Raw genomic sequence first — 24,981 nt, forward strand, 5'->3', positions numbered from 1 at the left:
TATTGCATTTAAGCTATTCCATTCCATATGTATCTATTGCACTCAGCCTACTCCATTCCATACGTATCTATTTCATTCAGACTATTCCAGTCCATAAGTATCTATAGCATTCAGAGGATTCCATTCCATACGTATCTATTGCATTCAGACTATTCCATTCCATACGTATCTATTGCATTTAGACTATTCCATTCTATACGTACCTATTGCATTCAGACTATTCCATTCCATACGTACCTATTGCATTCAGACTATTCCATTCCATACGTACCTATTGCATTCAGACTATTCCATTCCATACGTACCTATTGCATTCAGACTATTCCATTCCATACGTATCTATTGCATTCAGACGATATCGAGTCATCAAAGGGGCAATTGGAACCAAAAGGTGTCAACGAGTGTCACACCCAGATAACTGGCAGAGTTAACTCAAGGGGAAAACCGAAATGAATAACAAAAACAAGCAGCAGCAGCAACAGGATGCAGATTAGTCTTAGCATCCGCAATACGCATCGTCACGAGATGTCCCTGGACTCGTCGTAAACACCGACAGAGATATAACCTTCGAAAAACGTTATCATGGGGAGGATTTCCCAGAGAGAGAGAGAGAGAGAGAGAGAGAGAGAGAGAGAGAGAGAGAGAGAGAGAGAGAGAGAGAGAGAGACTATTTCATATATGGTCTCTAACCTAGAAATGAACAGTTCAATCATCTCTAATTATTAATCTAGAAGACGATGGCTTAATACTCATCTAAAAACTGTTGGCTTAATACACTCATCTAGGAGCTGTTGGCTTACTCCAGGACAACAGCACTAGACTTGATTGAATAGAATAGACTAAAATAGAATATAGAATTAAGGCCAAGCGCTGGGACCTATGAGGTCATTCAGCGCTGAAGCGGAAACTGCCACTAAAAAGGTCTGAAAGGTGCAACAGGAGGAAAACCTCGCATTTGCACTATGAATCAATTGTTAGGAAAGGGTTGAGGAAAGTAAGAAGAAAGCCCACTAAACTTAATGGGTCCTGGATTACTTAAAACACCTAATTGCGAAGCATCTGGAAGGTTCAAAATCTACACTGATCAATATCTGACGTTCAGACACGGTCAATTCTGCCACTGAAAGTACCAACGAAAACGTCTGTAAAGCCCAGAGAATTATGAAATGAAAACACTCTGAATTTATCCAACAGAACAACAAATATCGAAAATCTATCGAATACACCTAAAAAATAATTGCCTTTGACTTAATTTATCGTACGTGCATCTAGTGGGGATACCAATAAAATGCTGTTCTTATTTACTGAACGTATGGGTGTCATAGAATATGCTATTTTATTTGCTGAACGTATGAATGTTATAGAATGTGTTATGTCCAAATGATTTATTACCAAATTGTATCACCGGTTGGGCCATCAGTGATCTCGTTCTGTAATGAATAGGCTACAAATATTTCGAGATAAATCTTTGACATAAAATAACGAATCATTTCGTTCTTTGAAAGCTTTCCTAGCGATACTACGAGTTGATCGCAATACAACACATAAAACTTCGTTTCGATGAAACTTTCCAGACCTTTTAAGAGCCATAGGACGAGAGAGAGAGAGAGAGAGAGAGAGAGAGAGAGAGAGAGAGAGAGAGAGAGAGAGAGAGATGAAACCTTCCGAAGCTTTCCAGAGCCATAAGACGAGAGAGAGAGAGAGAGAGAGAGAGAGAGAGAGAGAGAGAGAGAGACCCAGTAACCAACAAGAATAAAATTTTCAAAGACAGCAACGTTGACGTCATCAGATCCGAGTGGCCGGATGAACTTTAAGTTCTGTAAAGGTTTCTGTTTTCTAGGTTTAGGGCGGTACTCACTGGATATTCGAAGGACGGAGCGAAGACATAATTTTTGCTATTCTAATGAAAGAAATAATTTTCTAAAATCTAAAAAAAAAAAAAAATTGAATGAAAGAACACTAATTTTTTTACTCTGATCGCTTTTCCAACTTTTCCGGTAGGACCCTCATATATTGCTATTTATTTCTATGTTCATAGTTCTAGGATTAATGGCATTATATTTAAACGATCTCTTCGTGATATCATGTTTTTGAATTAAAGGTTAAAAGTTGACATATTCCGGGATATGCCCTTAAAAATATTGATGATATTCTCGATTTTATTTCACTAATTTATACCAAACTTTTAGGTAGAAATTTTTCTTTCATCTTTGTGTGTTCAAGACTTCAAAATCTTTTACATTTCTTATGCCTCTTTACTTATTTATTTACTTTTTTTTTTTACTTTTATGATCAATTTAAAGCAAAAATATTATTCAGCTTTTTCATCTTTTCTATAAATTAATATTTCCTGCACCATTCCTTGTTAGTTAAATGAGAATTACGTATGGCATCGAACCAATCTGCTTGCTGCAATAAATACAATTATTATTCAGGATATAACACCGAAATATATACATTAAAAATACATTGATAAGATTTCTAAGCAGGAAGCTGCGTTACCGGTCAACCATATTACTGTATGTCCTGAATACAAACAATAAAATTTTACTAGAAAAAAGCTTTACTCTTGGCAATTAAATGTCATTATTATTATTATTATTATTATTATTATTATTATTATTATTAATTGAAAAATACTCATGGTAGCATGCCTTGAAATGGAGAAACGAATCCACAGTTATGTAACTGTAAATATGTATTTACAAATAAAACTATACAGAGGGCTTTCAATAATCTCACGATTCCCCTTTTTAATCTCAGTTCTCAAAGGGGAATCGAATGGATTCTCACAAACTTTCTATATAGTTTTATATTTAATTATATTTGTACAGTTCCATAACTGTGGATTTGTTTCTCCATCATCATCATCATCATCATCATCATCATCATCATAATCTGAAAAATGCCTAATCAGACTTGTCAAGTTGCAAGCCTAAAACTCATAAAGCTGGCCAGAGATAATTGCTTCTTAAATAAGAAACGAAAATTTGAGAAGATAAAGTTGAAGCATTGGACAGGTAAGAAAGAAGAGATGAAAGGGAACAGATTTAAAAGCAAAAATCATAATACAATACATCTATAGGAAGTACTGCTGTAAGGCTTCCTGGTCAAAGCAAGCTGTATACGGTGGCCCCTATACGGGGACAAAAACACCAGCCACTATTCACTCTTCCTCACAGGAATGTGATGATAAAAAATACAATGATTTATATACCCGAAGGTTTTAGGTTTTTGTGCGTATGTTGAACCGTGACGTACATCTCTACTGCTAAATTAAGCAACGGGATATCACGGGAATAAGTCTACTAACATTCTAACTGACTCAGGGTATCAAGCACAGCCGCTCGTTAACGGTGTAGCGTCAGAAAAAATTCATAACGTCACGCCAATTACCAAATCCATTCCACAACCATAAAATCACGGACTTAGGTCCCTACAGATGCTTCAGCAGCACCATAACTAATTGCAAGCAATTATAAAGACCTACAAAGTCACCAAAACCTTAGTGCCGCCTACGCATGCGACTTTACCATCCTGGAATCAATAACTAGTCATGGGCTCTCATACGCATTTGTCATACATCGTAAACATGCCATTTTACTGTTGCCTGCTTGCAAAATACAAGGAACTTTACTTCTGGAACAAGTCATTATTTTTTCCTTACGATAGCCATGTCACCAGAAATACCCATTTAATGTTACAATATCAACATCAATTCATGGAAAGGTCATTAAATGAACTGCATTTTGTAGTTTATTTAATTATTCAACAGCATTCCTGTACCCCAAAACTTCCACCACAATTTTTCAGCGCATACGGAAACCTGCAGTCCCTAAAAAACATCCAAAATACAAAATTATAAATATTAATCTAGGTAATTTGCTGACAATTAAACCAAAATGTCTAAAGATATCCAGTACTCCTCGACAGAACAGAATGTACAATTTAGGCCCGAAGGCCAAGCACTGGGACCTATGAGGTCATTCAGCGCTGAAAGGAAAATTTATAGTAAAAGGTTACAAAGATGTAACAAGAGGAACACTTCGCAGTTGCACTATGAAACAATTGTTAGAAGAGGTTGGAAAGTAAGAAGGAAGGACGGAATATGAACAGAGGTACAGTAAAAGGAATGAAAGGAGTTGCAGCTAGGGGCCCAAAGAAGAGACGCTGCATAGAACCTTAAGTAATGCCTACAGTGCACCGTGCATGAAGTGCATTGACGGCGTTACTCCCCCAACTGGAAGTACTCCACAAGTGAGATACGAACAACTTACCAATATGTTAAATAGACGGCTACTGTCCGTGGTACCACACCGACGCCGCATACCAGATTGAGATTCAAGAATGCCACTGTTGGCGATAGAATTTTCCGCTGACCTTGTTTTTTTTATTACTCAAGGACTAATATATCACGACCATTTCCGCTGACCTTGTTTTTTATTACTAAGGGACTAAAATATCATGACAATAGTATGCAAATATACAAGTTGAAAGCACAGAAATTTCCATTTGTTTTAATGTAAGAATCACAAATATTTTGTTAAAATAATCTCTGAAATACTGCCTGGTACAATTTCAAAGGACAACGATGGATGAAAAATGAAGGTAAAGGGCGTTGACATCCATACGAACAGAAGAGGGATTTGAACGAATATAAAAAATAAACAGGTACTCAGGCGATGAGAATTACAGTAGTAGTATTAGTATTTTTAGTGGCAAGAGTAAAAACAAAAACTATTCATTTTTTAAGCTGTTCCTCTAACTGGAGGATCTCCATCGAAGGCCCTGCTCAAAAAGCTAACATAAACAGTCAATTCATACATCGAATGGCAAGGCTCAATCATTCTCACACTGCGCCACTCGCCTCTATTTTGCATGCACTTTTTTGGGGGGCTTACTAATTATTCAAAGAGCTTCCATTAGAACATCTCAACTGCCCCAACTCAAAAGAGCATTTACTACAATACGAAAGTGTTGAAATTACCACACCTGCACAAGCACACGCGAGCTGCTGAATTGTGCCAGGTACAGGTGTTACAAATGTCGACTGACTGGACAGAGTCCAGCCATTAGTCACAACAGTTTATAAAGAAACCAACGAAATGTTATTTCGAACTTCAAAATAAATTACTTTTCGAAATTGGTAAATTCAGTTCTCATCCAAAAGTCAATTCATTTTTAGCTTCTTGAAGAGTCAATACTAATGCACGCACAGACCAGAGAGAGAGAGAGAGAGAGAGAGAGAGAGAGAGAGAGAGAGAGAGAGAGAGAGAGAGAGAGAGAGAGAGAGAGGGGAGAAATCCCACATGCAAAAATGGCTAATAACTGTCATGTGCCATGTGCATGCTCCAGGCACCCATGCTTGTTAATGCCTTCATTAACCTACGACATGGGGTACAATATATATATATATATATATATATATATATATATATATATATATATATATATATATATATATATATATATACATATATATATATATATATACATATATATATATATATATATATATATATACATATATATATATATATATATATATATATATATATATATATATATATATATATATATATATATATATATATATATATATATATATATATATGTGTGTGTGTTTAAAAATAAACTATAATGTCATGAAATCTTTCACTTTACGAAATCAGTTTCAATAGAAAATAACTTTAACGTGCAAATACATGTGAGAGAGGGTAGTTTCATGCATTTTTTACATGTAATGAAGCCACACCTCATTTTCCCAAGGGTACGAAGACATAAAAAATATAAGGAGAATATCATACAAAACACTTATCCAAAACCCCAGGAGAAAAGAACCTTAATAAATAGACTGCAAGTATTAACTACCTGCATTTTGTGTTAGCGAAAGAAATTTAAAAAGAAACTGATTATAATAACAGAATAGAATAGAATATAAGATTTAGGCCAAAGGCCAAGCATTGGGACCTATGAGGCCATTCAGCGCTGAAACGGCAATTGACACTAAAAAAGTTTGACAGGTGTAACAGGAGGAAAACCTCGCAGTTGCACTATGAAACAATTGTTAAGAGATGGTGGAAAGTAAGATGGAAGAAAGAGAATATGAACGGAGGCACAGTAAAAGGAATGAAAGGGATTACAGCTAGGGGCCGAACGGACGCTGCAAAGAGCCATAACTAATTCCTAAAGTGCACCGCATGAGGTGCACTGACGGCACTATTCCCCTACTGGGACAATAAATATTGTCATGAAAAATATACGTCTTCACTTGTCATGTGCTTGATGTACTGAAGTGTACCTGTGAGCCAAGAATAAAATGGCCTGCCTTTTTTCTCTTTCAATCACATCTATCAATTCTTTCCTGGCCATAATGCTGCCAGCAAACTACAGTATGAGCGCATTAATGCACATTCCTCAATGCCGTTCTTGATGCGTGACCATCCACGTGACTGTCCACGCGGTACACGGCAAAAACTCACAAAATTAACTATAACAGATCCTCAGACCTCCAATACTATTGAACAGTTAGTTACTCGTCGGATCCAAATCAATCAAATCATCTTGAATGGCTCGTCGCCTGCCGTGCGTCAGATTCCACAAATTCTTAGTTTGTTTTGTTTAGATGTGGTACTGAATCTGAACAGCGCTAATGATGGGCTGATATTCCAGTGAAACTGTAATTCACTAATTACAATATTTTAGTTATTGGATCCTTGTCAGTGAGTGAGCGAGCGTACTGATGTTTTGCCAGCATGGGCGTTTGTTCCATAAGTAATCCACTTGAGGCAAAGAGTGAATCACACAAAAAATACGTAAGTACTGTCACGCTCCCTACACAGTATGTCGTATTTGTTCCAGGTGCTCAAGCTCATTTGGTATTTCAAGGCATACGGCACGGGACTGCAAGAACACCCAGTTCTATCTAGTTTCTAGATCAGCCACATCAACCATGACCTTTTTTTCAAAATGTCATAGAATCTTTATTCTCCAACACAAGTTTGTACGGGAGAGAGAGAGAGAGAGAGAGAGAGAGAGAGAGAGAGAGAGAGAGAGAGAGAGAGAAACTTCGTTCCTTTTAAATAATTTATAAAACTACGTCATTTTACGCAAGGGTACGAACAAACAAAAACAAGGAGACAGTTCAAATATAACCGTTTTAATAAAAGTTGTCAAAAGAAGCAACTAATCAGTTAAAAGTACATAATTACAAAAATTAAGGTCCTGTAAATACATCGATTCACCTGCAGCCAAATTCTGCTTGAATGTACTCCTGAAGGGAATATATTAAGGACTTTTTTCAGTCACATTTATCCAGATTCTCTTTCAAGCATAGTGCGGAAAATAAACTTGAATGCAATGACGCTTATCCCTTCAAAGAATTCTTAATGAGTGGCAGTCGAAGAACAGGCAGGCGGATGGCACTCAACCAACAGCAACTTGTTTGATCTGGATCAATAAAATCTACTGTACTGTACTCTGCTGGTTCGTCGCTTCCCATACGTCAGAAGCTGCTTGAAAGGTTAAGTGACACTCCCAGTACGCACCTTCGTTCCTCCGCCAAAAATTAATTCTTGGAATTTCGTCTGGACCCGAAAACATGCACATACCAGACACGACACAAACAAACTGGCTGTCTTTTGTCACCCAAAACCGCAAAAAAAAGAATGAACTGAAATTCTGTCTGCTCAGTAATCTACATCATTTCTTAAATTTTTCACCTTCGGTTTTCCACTTTTTGGATTTGGATGGGATATAAGTGATCTCCACAGTCTTCTGATATAAAAAAATGGGTACTTTCACTAAAACCCTTTTCCTGTGAAAAAGGCTTAAATCGCTAAGCTTGAAACCAAGTAGTCTTAACTAATTTTGTCAATTTCTTGGTTTACGTCTGCGCAAAATTTACTGATATACGAGTATTTCTGGATTTTGGCCTCATTTTGAACCATGCTCTTATTTAGCAGGCCACTGGTCTTGATGATTCATAGGTGACAGTTTAAACCTCATAAAATAATTATGGCTGACAGCATTCAATCTCAAACCAAAATTCATGGCTGACGGAACTTTCTCATGAAAAAAATTATGGCCGACAGCATTCGATCTCGTAAACCAAAATTCATGGACGATGAAATTTTCTCATAAAAAATTATGGCTGACATTATTTAATTGACTAGATATATTCTAATTCCATAAATTTGAGATTAATTTTATAAAACCTAAATTTAATGCCACCTTTAATTAAAACCTTCTCCTCAAAAGCGTATAAATAAAAACCGTCTAAACAAGGAAATAAAACCTCACACAGACAGCGGCAATAATCAACACGGATGGCACTCGAGATAATCAATATCTCATATCTCAGCAAAAACAACTGCTTCCTTCGGAAACGCATCACCAAAGCACCTAGGACTGACTTACATGTGCCCTAATAAATCATTCAGTTACGTTTATCATTATCATCATCACCACCACCACCACTGCCTCCAACGCCGTGTAGGCAAAGGGAATTTGAGGATCTTTCGAGATGCAATCACGTCTTTCCTGGCCTTTCACTCCAACAAATCTCCACTCATATTTGTAATGACGTAACATTAATGTGTATCTGAAATTGTAATAATCATAATAGCAATAACAATGGTAATGTTTATATGATACTGTTTAATATATCCCAATGTTAACTAGTGATGGAGCAAAATAGAGGAGTGAGATGGTACTCGAGGGTTATGTTATGTAACAAGATGCTTAGCTTAGCATCTTGGTAACTCTCGAGTACCATCTAACTCCTCTCTTTCGTTTCATCACTAGTTAACATTGAAATGGATTACACAGTATCATATAAGAATTATTACTGTTGATATTGTTATTATGATTATTATATTTCAAATACATATTAACAGTTACGTTCTTACATTTTCAGCCTCCCATCATAGTTCTCATCCAGGCAGGTCCGAATTTTCAAACTCTTCTGGTACCCAGAGAAGCCCAGCTTACATTATCCATGGGTTGGGCAAAGGACATGTCCTCATCATCACTGTCTAAACCTAAACATGGAACGTCCATTATGGTATAATTTCTCAATTTACCCTGCCATCTGACTCCTATTATTACAAGTTTGATTCTCCACTCGACATAATCTTCATTTTTAACCAGGTATTACAAACTTAGCATTCAGCTATCTTGGCGGGGATTTGCTGATTTCATTTCGAAGTCCAGGACTTTAATTCGACAAGAATATGTACAGCAGAACCTTAATTCGACAAGAATATGTACAGCAGAACCTTAATCCGACAAGAATATGTACAGCAGAACCTTAATCCGACAAGAATATGTACAGCAGAAAATCAAGAATATGTACAGCAGAATTAAGACGACAAGAATAGAGTAATCCGACAAGAATATGTACAGCAGAACCTTAATTCGACAAGAATATGTACAGCAGAACCTTAATCCGACAAGAATATGTACAGCAGAACCTTAATTCGACAAGAATATGTACAGCAGAACCTTAATTCGACAAGAATATGTACAGCAGAACCTTAATTCGACAAGAATATGTACAGCAGAACCTTAATCCGACAAGAATATGTACAGCAGAACCTTAATCCGACAAGAATATGTACAGCAGAACCTCCGACCAGCAGAACCTTAATTCGACAAGAATATGTACAGCAGAACCTTAATCCGACAAGAATATGTACAGCAGAACCTTAATCCGACAAGAATATTAAGAATTAATCCGACAAGAATATGTACAGCAGAACCTTAATTCGACAAGAGTATGTTACAAAATCTTAATTAGACAAGAGTTCGTAGAGCAGAACCTTAATTCGACAAGAATATCTACAACAGAGTAAAAAAATCTACCGACTGGATACGTCGACTGTATCACAGTATCTAAACCAGAGGGTGCAGGCTTGTTACCTGGGGCAGATACACTTATCAACCCTTAGGTGAGTTGTCTCAAGGTAAAGAGAATTTGGTACCAAGCAAAGAAGTCATCACAACATATATTGTTATATATATATATATATATATATATATATATATATATATATATATATATATATATATATATATATAGAGAGAGAGAGAGAGAGAGAGAGAGAGAGAGAGAGAGAGAGAGAGTGCAAACGACACGAGTCGAATCGAATGTGAAGGCCAAGCTCCGTTCCAACTGCCTCCACCCACCCTCTGCAAGACTAGTGTCTGATTCAGACTCTCATCAAGTTTTCATGAAGCGTGGCCTTCACCCAGTCGCTCTTTACCCGCTAAATTCTTCCCCCCCCCCCTTCCACTTCATGGCTACTTTTTCGTAGTTCGTCATTACTCATTCTCTACCTCTGGGGTATTTCATTTGTCATTATGAAGTGCGTGGGCGTTAGAAACCCGAGAGTCAACCAGTCTGATCAAGCTTTCACAAACACACATTATCTGAATGTGGAATTCTCCACATCTTTCCATGTTTCCTACATCTTCTCTTTTCTCCCTTTTCAAAATGCGAGCCTGTTCTCATTGAAGGATTGACTGATTTATAGCTACTAAAACTGGCGTCAAAAACCTAAGTTACTGACACCGCAATAAAATTACATATGAAACTAAAAATAAATAAGCTTAAGAGGATTTTCATATATAAAATATCTAAAAATATATATGTATACGATCATATCTGTTCAAATATACTATCCATACGTATACACACTTTTTACGTAAAAGGTCTAAATTTTGTTGATGAGGCTCGCCTCCTCTCATTTCAGGAATGTTAACGGCTGTACTGCCTTGAAGACACGAATTGTTTTGTCCATCCTTGCCTGCCTTAGCATGAAAAAAAAAAGATATTAGATATTAACGAGGTCCTTCAACCGGGATAAGTACGAGCTTTAGGGAAGGTCGACTCACGTGGTAAACAAGGCAAATCTTTTTCTCGGAACTCGCCAAACATTCCATTATTTTTTTCTCTCTCTCTCTCTCTCTCTCTCTCTCTCTCTCTCTCTCTCTCTCTCTCTCTCTCATTAATCTGTTGGTTTATTCATGGCAATTACAGTAGCCAAAACACATGATTTTCTGTTTATTGCTCCCTGTCCTCAAGGATATACTGTATATAATCAAAGTATTAAATTTAGCGCATTTCATATCTTTACTGTTCAAAACGACCTTGCTTTCTCTTCTCAGACGACAATAACCGAGTACTGAGCAGTAAATATTTGACGTTAACCATTCTCTAAGGAATTTCTATTTTATTCATATTCGTTCAACCATTCTCTTGGGAATTTCTATTTTATTCAAATTCGTACAAGTGCTTGCATGCGAATATAAAATGGACTAGTGTTCAAGCAACTATAACAAGCGAACTTTGTTTGGAAACGTGCGTGTTACTGTACAAATACTTGCTTGACTCGCTTGCAACAAAGACCTGTTGTCCGTTAAAAGTGAACAGGTTTGTGTGGACTGTTCAAAAGCCGTAAAACTGCAGGCTAATACGGTTTGTGAATTCTTTAAAAAAGACGATTTAAAATACAAAATAAAACATGTCACAAACACCCGGCGGAGGATGTTTATCTCTTAAATATCATAAACTGGTTGAAAATAAGTGAAGAACGAACCAGGGGCCGGATAATCGTATGAAGCGCTGGTTAGAACCGTCAATAAGTCATTAACTAATATTCAAACTGTTCGTGATACCCGGGCGGCAAGTTACCTACTTGTGTGTATGATATTTTACTGTAGTGTGGACGCGTCCTTAGGATAACAGACTTGAAACTCTCTCTCTCTCTCTCTCTCTCTCTCTCTCTCTCTCTCTCACACACACACACACACACACACATACACACACACACAGCATGCAGACACACACATACACACAACATGCGCAGTGAGAGAGAGAGAGAGAGAGAGAGAGAGAGAGAGAGAGAGAGAGAGAGAGAGAGAGCTAGCTCTTTTACTACAGTTATTCCAATCGAGCTGTCTTACAAACCAGGATTACACAAAAAATCCAAACAAAAATTATCGGCAGGATATGACGACATGCCGATATAAACTTGGTACAGTACACAACAGGCGACCGGACCTACAGTAATCCTTACGTCATGCCCCAAGAGCTTATTACTCTTAACCTCGGTTCTCGACTAATATGCAAATAATAATGACTGTCACGTTCCTATCCAACAACAACTATGAGGAAATTTTGTCCGAGTTTAAGATTTTTCAGTTACTTTCCTGCAAGATCTGCGGGCAGCGTCATTTTCCCTGATTCAGATTTTGTATTGCTGCATTTAACGATTGTTTTGATAACAATTGAGAAGTACTCGGGTTAGGACGAATGTATAAGAAACAGTGAGTATTGAGATGAGGGACGGAATGTCTAATTAAAAAAAAAAGATGATGATGATAGACCGAGTTGCATTTGCGTGACATAAGTTAAGACCGTGTCAAGGTGCAAGCATAAGGTACCTTAGAAAAAGGCTGTGGAGATCGAAAAAGGGAATCTTATGAGAAACAGAAAAAATGAAAGCAGCTAATGAAAACAGTTTGATACATGTCATCATGAATTATAGCAAGCCTTATGTTTAAGTACATGAAGCAATTAATGTCGGAAAATTTTTTTTATTTTTCTGCGCAGTGGGACCACCATCGATTCACGCTTAGGGGCAAATCCATAGTTTAGCATGAAAGTATGAAGATGGCATGATCTTTGCCGTTTATTCTGAAGCCACCCATATTTCGGTACATTAGCTTTAAGCCAATATGAATTACCAATGGAAACAAATGACAAAAGCCAACATTGTAACGAACGCGTTACTTTAACCGGATTTACTGACACCATATTTAAACAGTAAATTGCAATCAACTCAATTATGCATGGGCATCAACACACTTTTCTTTTACTGTGCCCAATGCACAGAAGCATAACAAAATAGGGGTTTACGTGCCCACGCATGGGCAGTAATGGTAGCGGTCCTAATTATAGATAGAAAAGTCAACAACAAAGATGGGAAACCGGAAATTCACTAAATATAACTTCAAGCAACATGCACCTGCACGATTGCTAATAGACGTAACTCTTAATACATAATTTCAATATTAGCTACTGGATTCATAAGCTGGACATTCAGCGCATGTCATGAATAGTATTAAGAGTACTAGTAGCAACTGGCTCATTGATGAGTTTGCTTAATGATAAGAGCTCAAGCTAGTCTAATAAAAGTGACAAATTTGATATAAAGAATACATTTCATTAGAGTTCAATGGTAAATATCTGTATCTGAATATATATACATATATATATACATGTATATATGTATGCATGTGTATGTATATATATATAAATTAGGCCAAAAGGCCAAGCGCTGGGACCTATGAGGTCATTCAGCGCTGAAAGGGAAATTGGTAGTTTTTAAAGGTGTGAGAGGATGAAAGCCTCGCAGTTGCACTATTAAACAATTATTAGAACAGTGTGGAAAGTAAGATGGAAGAAAGAAAATATGAACGGAGGTACAGTAAAAGGAATGAAAGGGGATGCAGCTAGGGGCCGAAGGGACGCTGCAAAGTTCCTCAAGTAATGCCTACAGTGCACCGCGTGAGGTACACTGATGGCACTACTCCTACGGGGAATATCAGTATTTGAGAACTCATTACTTGCACAATTAGCAAGACCAATAGTTGATAAAGAGGAAACATCCTTGAGAAAGAGTCATTACCATGAAAATAAACAAAAGAGTCGCCGAGTACAGATTTCATAAGCTTCCATGGGGATGCAACCTACAGACCTCGCAGCGCGTAAGGTAGAATAACCCGTTTGGTAATAAAGATACGCTGGACGAAAGACCAGAATTAGAGACCCACAGTAATGTTAGGATAAGCTTCTGTCAAGTTCACCTGCGCTGGACATGAAAAATCTGCATTACGCAGTGGCTGGGTTGATAGCTCAAGAATAACGCGGTGTCGCCCAGAGCAGGATACAACAAAGCTCCAGAGCCAACAGAGAACTTGAAAATAAGTGAGCAAGAACACAGGCAGTTTTCATCACATGAGTACCGATCGCACAAGTCATGTTCCACGTAGGAAAGGCCCTTAAATATTATTGCTCAATTAGAATCTACAGCAGATCTTTGAGATTTGAATACATTAAACCTACCCATGTTGGAAGACTCGCTCGAAGTACATTAAAACTTTAGTTTCTCTTAGCTCGTGTGTAATTCTTTACTCAGCAATTTAGTGTGTAATTCTTTACTCAGCAATTTCTTCCAATAAAAATTATGGCTCAGGTAAAATACAGTACCAAAATTCATACCAATGAAAATAATTCTAATCCGATTAAAACACATAATTATAAATCAATAGAATTATTATATAAATACATCATATAAAATCAGTCCTGTTCACTCAAAAGTAAAACAAGTAAAAAATGCGCCGAAGTTTCTTCGGCGTCAACGAGTTTTCTGTACAGCCGCTACAGCCTATAATCAAAGGCCACCGAAAATATATCTATCTTTCGGTGATCTCGGTATAATGTTTATGAGCCGAGGCCTATGAAACTTTAACCACGGCCCGTGGTGGCCTATCCTTTATCGTTGCCAGAAGCACGATTATGGCTAACTTTAACCTTAAATAAAATAAAAACTACCGAGGCTACAGGACTGCAATTTGATGTGTTTGATAATTGGAGGGTGGGTGATCAACATACCATTTTGCAGCCGTCTAGCCTCAGTAGTTTTTAAGATCTGAGGGCGGACAGAGAAAGTGCGGACAAAAAAAGTGTGGACAGGAAAAAGGGCGAACGGACAGACAAAGCCGGCACAATAGTTTTATTTTACAGAAGACTCAAAAAGGGTTCCGAAAAATCAATTTAAACTTCAGTCAGATCAATATATACACGCAGCTTTAGTACTTTGTTTTCAACGATGCATTAGCCTAATAAGCGAGTTAGTGGCCTTCTGTACCGATCCATAGGTGCTTGCACATGAATAACTTGACGCTAGTCACAGAACATGAAAAAAAAAAGGTTACTAAACCTTGGTAAGATATAAACTAGCATAAAAGAATGGATATAATGATAAAAACCGGCGTCAGAGAGAGAGAGAGAGAGAGAGAGAGAGAGAGAGAGAGAGAGAGAGAGAGAGAGAGAGAGAGAGAGAGAATGGATTTCTCATAAACTGTTTCACTCAAGTTTATTAAATGTATAAATATGGTGTTCATTTTAGTGTGTCAAATATTTCTCTCTCCCCCGTCCCTACCAGCAGCTACGACCCGCAGCAGGCAAATAACTACCAGGCCCATAATTTCCTAGTAAGGTCAACAACAGACACGGCATTTCCGCGACCTACCGGACAGAGGAAACATCGATAGCGTATGTGAGAAGTGGTAGACTAGTGGGTCTTATGTGGTCATACTCAAACAAGTTGGGACAATAAAAAATGAACAAATAATATTTCTTAACATCGAGAAATTTGGATTTATTTAAAAGCCAAGCAACCAATTCCATAACCAGTACCCTCATCACCTTCATTTCTGAAAAGAAAAGGCGCCCATTATCATGTGTTTGTCACCTGGGGATTGTGTGCTCATATCATTATGTACATATATTTTACTTTGAAAATTTAATACTTTATTTTTTTTATGAACTGTGTACTTTTCATAATAATGTAAACCTGCATAAATACTATGGATGTAAATAAAAATTGGAGAAAACAAAAAATTCTAAAAGAAAATCTTGGTTTTTCCTATACCACATCAATAACTTTCTCCATTTTCTGATGGTAATTCCGGAATTTAAAACATTCTCATTACGTTTAATTGCGATGACAGATAATAACTGGTTTGTCCCTTTGGAGCTATAAAGAAAGTCCCTTCATTCAATTTCGGTCTATTTACTTGTTAACTGAAGGAGAGTGATTGACTGATTAATTGATTATATCTGTTAAAACTGGCGTAGAATGGCTTAACTGCTTTTAATAATAATAATAATAATAATAATAATAATAGTAGTATAATAAGTCTTAATGGAGAAACAAATAAAGTTATAATGCATATATTTACGAGTTTTAAATATAAACCCATACACAACTGTGGATTTGTTTCTCCACTTTTAATATAATAATAATAATAATAATAATAATAATAATAATAATAATAATAATAATAATAATAATAATAATCTGATACATGATTAAGTATACCTTAGTTTAACCAGACCACTAAGCTGATTAACAGCTCTCCTAGGGCTGGCCCGAAGGATTAGACTTATTTTATGTGGCTAAGAACCAATTGGTTACCTAGCAACGGGACCTAAAGCTTATTGTGGAATCCGAACCACATTATAGCGAGAAATTATTTTCTATCACCAGAAATAAATTCCTCTAATTCTTCATTGGCCGCCCGGAGACTCGACCTCGGGCCTAGCAGAGTGCTAGCCGAGAACTCTACCGACGCGTCCAACGAGGAACTAATTTGATACATGACATGAAACCCTAATGGCAACGAAACTTTTCTTATGACAAATGAAGTCATGCCGTAGTTGATGACACTTTATGTAATGGAAATGTTTATTGCTAAGAGTTATGCTTTGAGTTTTCAGCTGTTCACAGCCAGAGGAGAAGCTTCCTATATCTAGCGGCCATACCTTACCCTAACCTTAATACAGCGAAACAGTAGGTTAGTTTTCTTGGCCAGTTCCGAAGAAGCGACCAGTTTCAATATACAGCAGGTGTCAATGAATTGTATCGCAGAGTCTCAATATGCAGCAGGTGTCAATGAATTGTATCGCAGAGTTTCAATATGCAGCAGGTGTCAATGAATAGTATCGCAGAGTTTCAATATGCAGCAGGTGTCAATGAATTGTATCGCAGTGTCTCAATATGCAGCAGGTGTCAATGAATTGTATCGCAGAGTTTCAATATGCAGCAGGTGTCAATGAATAGTATCGCAGAGTTTCAATATGCAGCAGGTGTCAATGAATTGTATCGCAGTGTCTCAATATGCAGCAGGTGTCAATGAATTGTATCGCAGAGTTTCAATATGCAGCAGGTGTCAATGAATTGTATCGCAGAGTTTCAATATGCAGCAGGTGTCAATGAATTGTATCGCAGAAGTGTGAATGAACTGTGCCGTAGAAGTGTCAATGCACTGTATCGCAGAAGTGTCAATGAATTGTATCGAGAAGTGTGAATGAACTGTACCGTAGAAGTGTCAATGAATTGAATCGCAGAAGTGTCAGTGAATTGTATCGCAAAGTGTCAATGAATTGTATCGCAGAAGTGTGAATGAACTGTATCGCAGAAATGTCAAGGAATTGTATCGCAATGAATTGTATCGAAGACATGTCAAGGAACTGTATCGTAAAAGTGTGAATGAACTGTATCGCAGAAGTGTCAATGAACAGTATCCACCACCCCAACCCCAATACTAGTCAAATTCCATCTTCAAATCAAATAAGCGTGAAGGGAAACACTTCATGGTAGCCCATGAATACGGGGCGAGTCAGTCTTGTCAATAGCGCACACGTGGCAGGTAAGCTAACGCTTCTGAATCGGTAATTAAGAGTCGCCATGAGCAGTGGCATACGCTTTCGCGCATTTACAGCTTTCAGTCACGCAACTATTTTGTTTATTTTCTTTTGCAAGAAGCTGAAACATTTCCTTCACAGTCAAATCTAAAAACTTGACAGTGTAATCATGCAAAAGGAAGTGGATGGTTGAAGGAAAATACATTCACTGGCGAGTCTGACGTGAATGTAGAGACGAATCAAAAATTTTTATCTACCTCTGTCAAAGGAGAAAATGCGGATCAATCAATATACAACCCTTACAGGAATTCCCACAAGGAAGGGGTGCTTTCTAAGTTACAACAATAAGAGCAATAGGGATGGTGGTTGCAAAGGAGGGAGACGGGGGGGGGGCGAAATTGCCTAGTCCACAATAAAGAGAGCGTGTCGCATGAAAATGAAACGAATAATTGATGAAATCTGCGCGTACATCACAGTTAATGGATCCTCAAGTAAGGACAGTCTCTCAGGTCCCAGTGAATTGTAGGTAGAGAAATTCAATATAAGGTAACAGTTGGTAAGGATACATCAATCAGCTCATGTAAATGTGTTATTACGTATTGATAGATATGTGAGGGGAAAGTTGGCGTTCACCAGAGGTAAATATTGGGGCAACAACCGACTGTTTGGTCACAGAATGAGGTAAAAAGTAACAGTCAACCGACCAGAAACTCAAATACTCAGTTCTGAAATTATAAATGTTACTAAAGAAGGCAGTGTTTAGATGTGGATATCTCAAAAGTTGGATGACTAAAATACAAATCATAGGCGAGGATGAGCAACGCCTGCGGTTGGAAGGTTCACATTTGACAACAGTGTGGAATTGCACTACGCAGTCAGCAGACAAAAAATAAGAGCAGATAAATTCTATGGTTAGTCCAATATTCACTATATATGGACAAGAGTCATGGCACAGCTAAACTGCATGACGCATAGGATGTTATTATTTGAAAATGAGTTCTTGAGAAGGATATAAAGAATTAAATGGTAGGACTGAGTAACTAACAAGACGATAAGGGGTGTGAGGTCAAAGAGACAGAACTGGGTACTGACTGATTTATTTATGTTGTTGTTTCAGATTTAGCTGGCCTTGTGCCAGCACGGGGCTCTTGCTCCTAGAGCAGCCCATAGCAGGATTTATTTATTGTTGTCGTTTTTGATTAAGCTGGCCTTATGCCAGCACGGGCTCTTGCTCACAGAGCAGTCCGTAACGACAAGGATTTATTTATTGTTGTTTCTGATTAAGCTGGCCTTATGCCAGCACGGGCTCTTGCTTACAGAGCAGCACGTAAGATTTATTTATTTATTTACCAGGGCAAAGGTATACATAGCAGCTTGTGGACGGAAACGAAGTGGCCGACCTTCGATTGCCGTGACCCGCACGCTGAGTGAGAGCAATTTGTGTTTGTTAACAGTCAATCAAATAGCAATAAAAAGGGACATAATGTACATACAGTGATAAAATATACATTGGCGAAAAGGCCAGGAAATTCTACATACAAATATATACATGAGATTCTCGCTGCGTTGATAGATGCGATACATGATTAATGGGACAAGAAGACGTCTGACGTCTTTACAGGGCAGTAGGAGCAGTGACCCAATCATCAATATATGAGAGACTATCCAGATGGACGGAACATGTGGGAGGTTTAGACTTGGGTTGCCAGATTACAAAATCAGAAATCCGGGACACTTAAAATTTCTCACCATATAGGCTATATAAATTTATACCTATATACACACCCAGACCAATATATTATAAACACGTAGAGACAATCATCTCAAGTGAAAAACATACAGCAAGAATTTTAAAGGGCTATAAAGAAAACAAAAGGAGAATAATTTAGAAAATTAATAATCAATACAAACACTACAGAAACTAAACTAACTTTCTTTTCATTTGGAGCATATGAGTATAAATAAAAAGAAATTTATATGCCCGAAAATTAAACTTAAATCTTTAATTATATTTCTCTGGTGATTTTGCTTTTTTTCAACAGGTCCTTATTTTCTAGCTCCTGCCAAAGCAATTCATTACACTGGAAATTAAAGTTCCTTGTGCACTGTTTCGTTCATCAGTCCACTGGATATTCATGATTGAGAATACACGCTCAACATTTGCATTATGAGCTGAAATGCTAAATTCTATTTCCATCAAGAGAATCTGAGAAAAGATAGTATAAATTATAATTACATACAAAGTTTTAACTAAGAACCGGTATAAGGTAGTAAAAATATATTTTTATTATGAATGAACTAAAACCGGGACAATAAGGGTGTCCCAGAAGGGACAATGTAGGACAGGAGATGGACAGTTCCTTATTGGACGGGTGGGTACCGTTCTCAGCTAGCACTCTGCTGGCCCCGCGTTCGATTCTCCGACCGGCCAATGAAGAATTAGAGGAATTTATTTTTGGTGGTAGAAATTCATTTCTAGCTATAACGTGGTTCGGATTCCACAATAAGCTGTAGGTCCGGTTGCTAGGTAACCAATTGGTTCTTAGCCAGGTAAAATAAATCTAATCCTTCGGGACAGCCCTTGGAGAGCTGTTAATCAGTTCAGTGGTCTGGTTAAACTAAGTTATTCTATATAGGACAGGGGACAAAATGATCAAATTCGGGACATGTCCCAGAAAAACGGGACGTCTGGCAACCCTGTTTAGGCCTAAGCTACACACGACAAAGAGCAAAAAGAGAAATACGGGAGGAAGTTCGGAATGACCTGGGACACCAAATTTTTATAGATGAGAAGGTCATTTTAAAGTAGTTATTTCTAATCTCTGAAACTTTCAAACTTCAATCTTCATAACGTGAAAATAGTTTATGGCTATTTGAGTATGTGTACACATATAAGTACGTAAAGATTATGCCTATGTATACGGCAAACTCCTTAACAGGATTTTTATCCCTATGAGTCCGGTGGGTCCAGGATAATTTCAGGTTCTAAAGTCCTTCTCCACCACGGTTCACCATGGTTGCAGCTCACCACACTCGGCTATCTAACAGGTACAGAATTTACTGCTTTGCGCAACAAGAGACACAGTAGGAATTAACAAAACTGGCTTACAGCGTTTATAGAATTTACTTCTTTGGTCAACAAGAGACAGTGGGAATCAACAAAACTAGCTTACAGTGTTCTGGCCTGCTCGGAACAAGGACCTTGGTTCCAAAATCAAACTGGCCAGCTACTAAACTGTATTATAAAAAGGCACGGGTAATCGCTTCTTCTGAGAATTGTTCAAAGAAAGCACAGCAACTCCATAAATCGAATAGTTATGTAAAAGTACTCGGTATCTCTTACGTACCTGCTTAATTAATGCTTTATACGCAAAGCCGAATCCAACAGTTAGCCACCACTTGCCTAAGCATGCATAGCACCATCTATAGTACATTGTAAAATTAATGACTAATTGTGCTGAAGGCACCCGAATCGATTGTACGAAACTGACTTTAAGCGGCCCTGCCAAACCTGCAATCGCATGTACACAAAAACATCCTTAGTAAAAGCAACAAAAGTAACACAAAGGTCATTATAACAAAAATTACGGATTTTTATTTACTGACGCGAACGTTCGTGGGAAAGGAGTTAGTGATACTTTTAAGCATGCACTGTGCGACGTTGCTCTGAGCGTTTCAGACACTGCTGTTTACAAATGTTTAGTTATTTCTTATTCTCTGGTTTATTCGCATACTGGTATCCTAAACCGGTATCCTATGATGTGGAAGTTTGTTGTATAGCTAACGGTCATATAGCTTGCTACATGGGTACCTTTAAAAATTACGAAAGTATGAAAATGAACCATAAAAGGTTTAAAATGTAGCCGAGCATGATCCAACGGAAAGACCTCGTCTTATCGACGAAGCACTTTCGAACGTTCAACGCACGACAAATAAAAAAAACAAAAACATACTTCAATCGCATGCAGCCTGGGCCGTTGAAATAAATCTATTGCGTTTTGTTTTAAACTAGCACTCACCTGACGACTAGCCAAATATTGCAAAGTATTTACTCGTAGTTTTAAAAAGTGCAAATACTATCGTGCTAGTTAAGTGCTTAATTCTCATCTTGGCTTTCAAGGAAAGGTTTGAGCAAAGTTGAATCTGCACTACGCGCGGTTATTTTACCAAGTGTTGACGGTTTGAGCACAGTTGAATCTGCACTACGCGCGGTTATTTGACCAAATGTTAACATTTCTGAAACAAGAGTTCTGGGGATTTTTAAGTGAAACTATCCTGTTTCCACTATTTCTTAATTATCTCCCCTAGTGAAACCTATACCATCCAATTTGAGTAAATCTGAACCGCCTTTACTAAAGGATGCTTGTTGCCAAGTTTGGTTGCAATTTTCCGGCTGGTTCTGGAGAGAGCATACGTATATTCACATGGACGCCACAAAATTTAATAAGAAAATTTGACTAATTTAGGCGTAACTATATACACCTTACCATTAATAGTTTTGGTAACGCTAGGTGACAATTCATGCCCTTCTCTAGCGTTAAGGCACTCTGTAGCAATTATACGTATGTTGTTATATTATATATATATATATATATATATATATATATATATATATATATATATATATATATATATATATATATTTATTGATATATATACATAAATATATAGCATATAGCACACACACGCATGCACACATATATATGTATATAACACACACACACATATACATATACATATATATATATATATATATATATATATATATATATATATATATATATATATATATATATATATATATATATATATATATATATATATATAATTTTAAACCATAACGAAGATACGTTACGGTGTGTTCTCACTGAAATCGAACTACAAACTATTTTAAAAAATAGAAATACGATAAGTACATACAGACGTCCATCACTGACAAGCGACCGCATGGTCCATATGGCTTCAGAACAACGAACAGCTATGACTCATCTATATTTCCCGGTAGGGGCGTATAAATTATATATATTACTTGAAGTGTATTTTTAGAGGTACACTGTGCGCGGTACTAAATGTCCTTTATTTTCTGCGTGTTGCTTTACAAGGGTTTCACTATTATATCCCCACGAAACTGACTAATTTCTTTCATTTTACCTTGCTGCTGTTTTCACCTCATTTTTTCACCTCATTTAAGGACATACCAAACCCTTTACAACAACAACAACAACAACATCAATAATAATAATAATAATAATAATAATAATAATAATAATAATAATAATAATAATAATTTGATTGACTGATTTGTAGCTATTAAAAATAATAATAATAATAATAATAATAATAATAATAATAATAATAATAATAATAATTATTGTATTGTTATATGAGGGAGTGGGGTGTATGACACAAAACTATAACACTTCCACTCTACTAACTCGTTCACAAAATGACATATTTGTTGCAGTTAATTATATCTCTTATTAGAGTCATTTATATGACCAACCTTACCACTGCAAAAGGCTTTCCACTCCATTAAAACTACCAATACTTTAAATGGCTCCGTTACAATACTTGTTACACTTTCGAGATATTTATCCCGCTTGATTACTCTCTGAAGAGATCACGTTTATCCTGACTAAAAGATTATGGCCGTATCATGGGGTCGACAAGTCCACCGACAGTAACTCGTGCAACTAAAGCTGAGAGAGCGAGTACTGATGAACCTTTGAATTTGACATTACACAGTGTTTTTGATCTTAAAATGTGACTGTAATTATCTATATGCAATAGACAAAAAATACGACAAATCTACAGGAACAGTCTACTTCACGAAAGGCAACAACGACAATGAATTCCATTGGTTGGAATTCTTGATTCCTTCAGAGCGATAAGCATTTAGTGTTTGGTAAGAAGTTACAGAAAAAATGCAAGAGGGGCATGGCATAATTAATATTCAATTTGAAATCTTTGCATTAAAAGGTAACTTCGCAAAACAACTGCGTGCAAAAGAGACGACTTTCTTCTCCGTTCTGCTAAATAGCTTTCATCAACTAAAGGGATATTGAACTGCGCACGCCTTTGTAACTGGGCTAATTGATATTTCTCAATTTGAAGGAGGAAAAGTTATGAAGGATATCCCACGAATGTGTTCAAGGTTCAAAACCTGCAAGTATTTATTGACGTGTTCAATATTCAGTGAATTATAATATTCAGTCACTGAGCAACTCCCAGAGATATAATTACATTGCACAGCCGGGTATTACACATTTTCTGAGCTAGGGGATGTCGGTTGGGTTAAGCACTTTTAAACACTTGGGCTGCAATTGCATCTCGCGAATTTAAGTCTCACTCAGACTTTAATATGCAAAGGAAATGTTATCTTTAAAATAAGAAACACGGCTATTACTTGATCTATTATTCTCTTTTTTCACATGCATACATACACATGCATATGTATTATATATATATAAATATATAAATACATATATATATATATATATATATATATATATATATATATATATATATATATATACTGTATATATATGTAATTGTAATAGCCACAATGCCCTCTTAACTTCTCGAATTCTCTCTTACGCTTTTTTGGATATGCATTGTGGCTCTTACAATTACATATGTATCTGGTAAAAGTGACCAGTAGATTATATATATATATATATATATATATATATATATATATATATATATATATATATATATATATATATATATATATATATATATATATATATATATATTTATATTATACATATATATATATATATTATATATATATAATATATATATATATAATGTGCAAGCTGCACACGAAATCATAACCTTTGTCAACCCAGTGATACTGCACCATTGTGACTTCGGCCAAGAACACTAAAATGAATCATCGCGCACTGTCTCTCTTCAACATTGACACGATCGCTCGACAGAATGATACGAATGGGAGGTTGGCAAAAAAATATATAGCGATATAAAACACGAACTACTGTCTCATAAAAACGAATCTCTCTCTCCAACAAACAATTATTTCGAGATATAAAACTTACATGCGTCCATCAGTTAGGAAAACGGCGTTAAAAATAATTAATTACGGCATTACAAAATTAATATAATGGTGCATTTTACGGTGGAACAAAAAAAATGGACGCGGAAATGCTATGGTTGAAACCATCTGCTCATGGTAGTGTTGCCAATGATGCATGCGACACCAGCTGTATATAGTTCTCGTTTACGGTTTCCGTATAATTGATTATTTACGGTCCTGTTTATTTTGCTTAATTCATCCACTCGCATTTTCTGTGGTGTAATGTGTGTTTATGTATTGACAATATTTACTAATAGGTATATGTTACACTATATACAGTATGTGCGTTACTAATATTACCGGGAAGGTACCAACTGCGCATGTGCAATGGCACTGAAAGTATGATCGAAATAGGTGCCTAACGATATAATTTTAATAATCATGA

General features: G+C 36.7%; 1 protein-coding gene across 4 annotated transcripts in view; it reads right to left on the minus strand.

Moving 5' to 3' along the window:
• LOC136844923 (uncharacterized) overlaps positions 1 to 24,981 on the minus strand; it is a 647,158-nt gene that overhangs the window by 83,927 nt on the left and 538,250 nt on the right. The gene's annotated exons all lie outside the window — the stretch shown is intronic.

This window comes from Macrobrachium rosenbergii, chromosome 13, assembly GCF_040412425.1.
Source record: "Macrobrachium rosenbergii isolate ZJJX-2024 chromosome 13, ASM4041242v1, whole genome shotgun sequence".
Taxonomy (NCBI): domain Eukaryota; kingdom Metazoa; phylum Arthropoda; class Malacostraca; order Decapoda; family Palaemonidae; genus Macrobrachium; species Macrobrachium rosenbergii.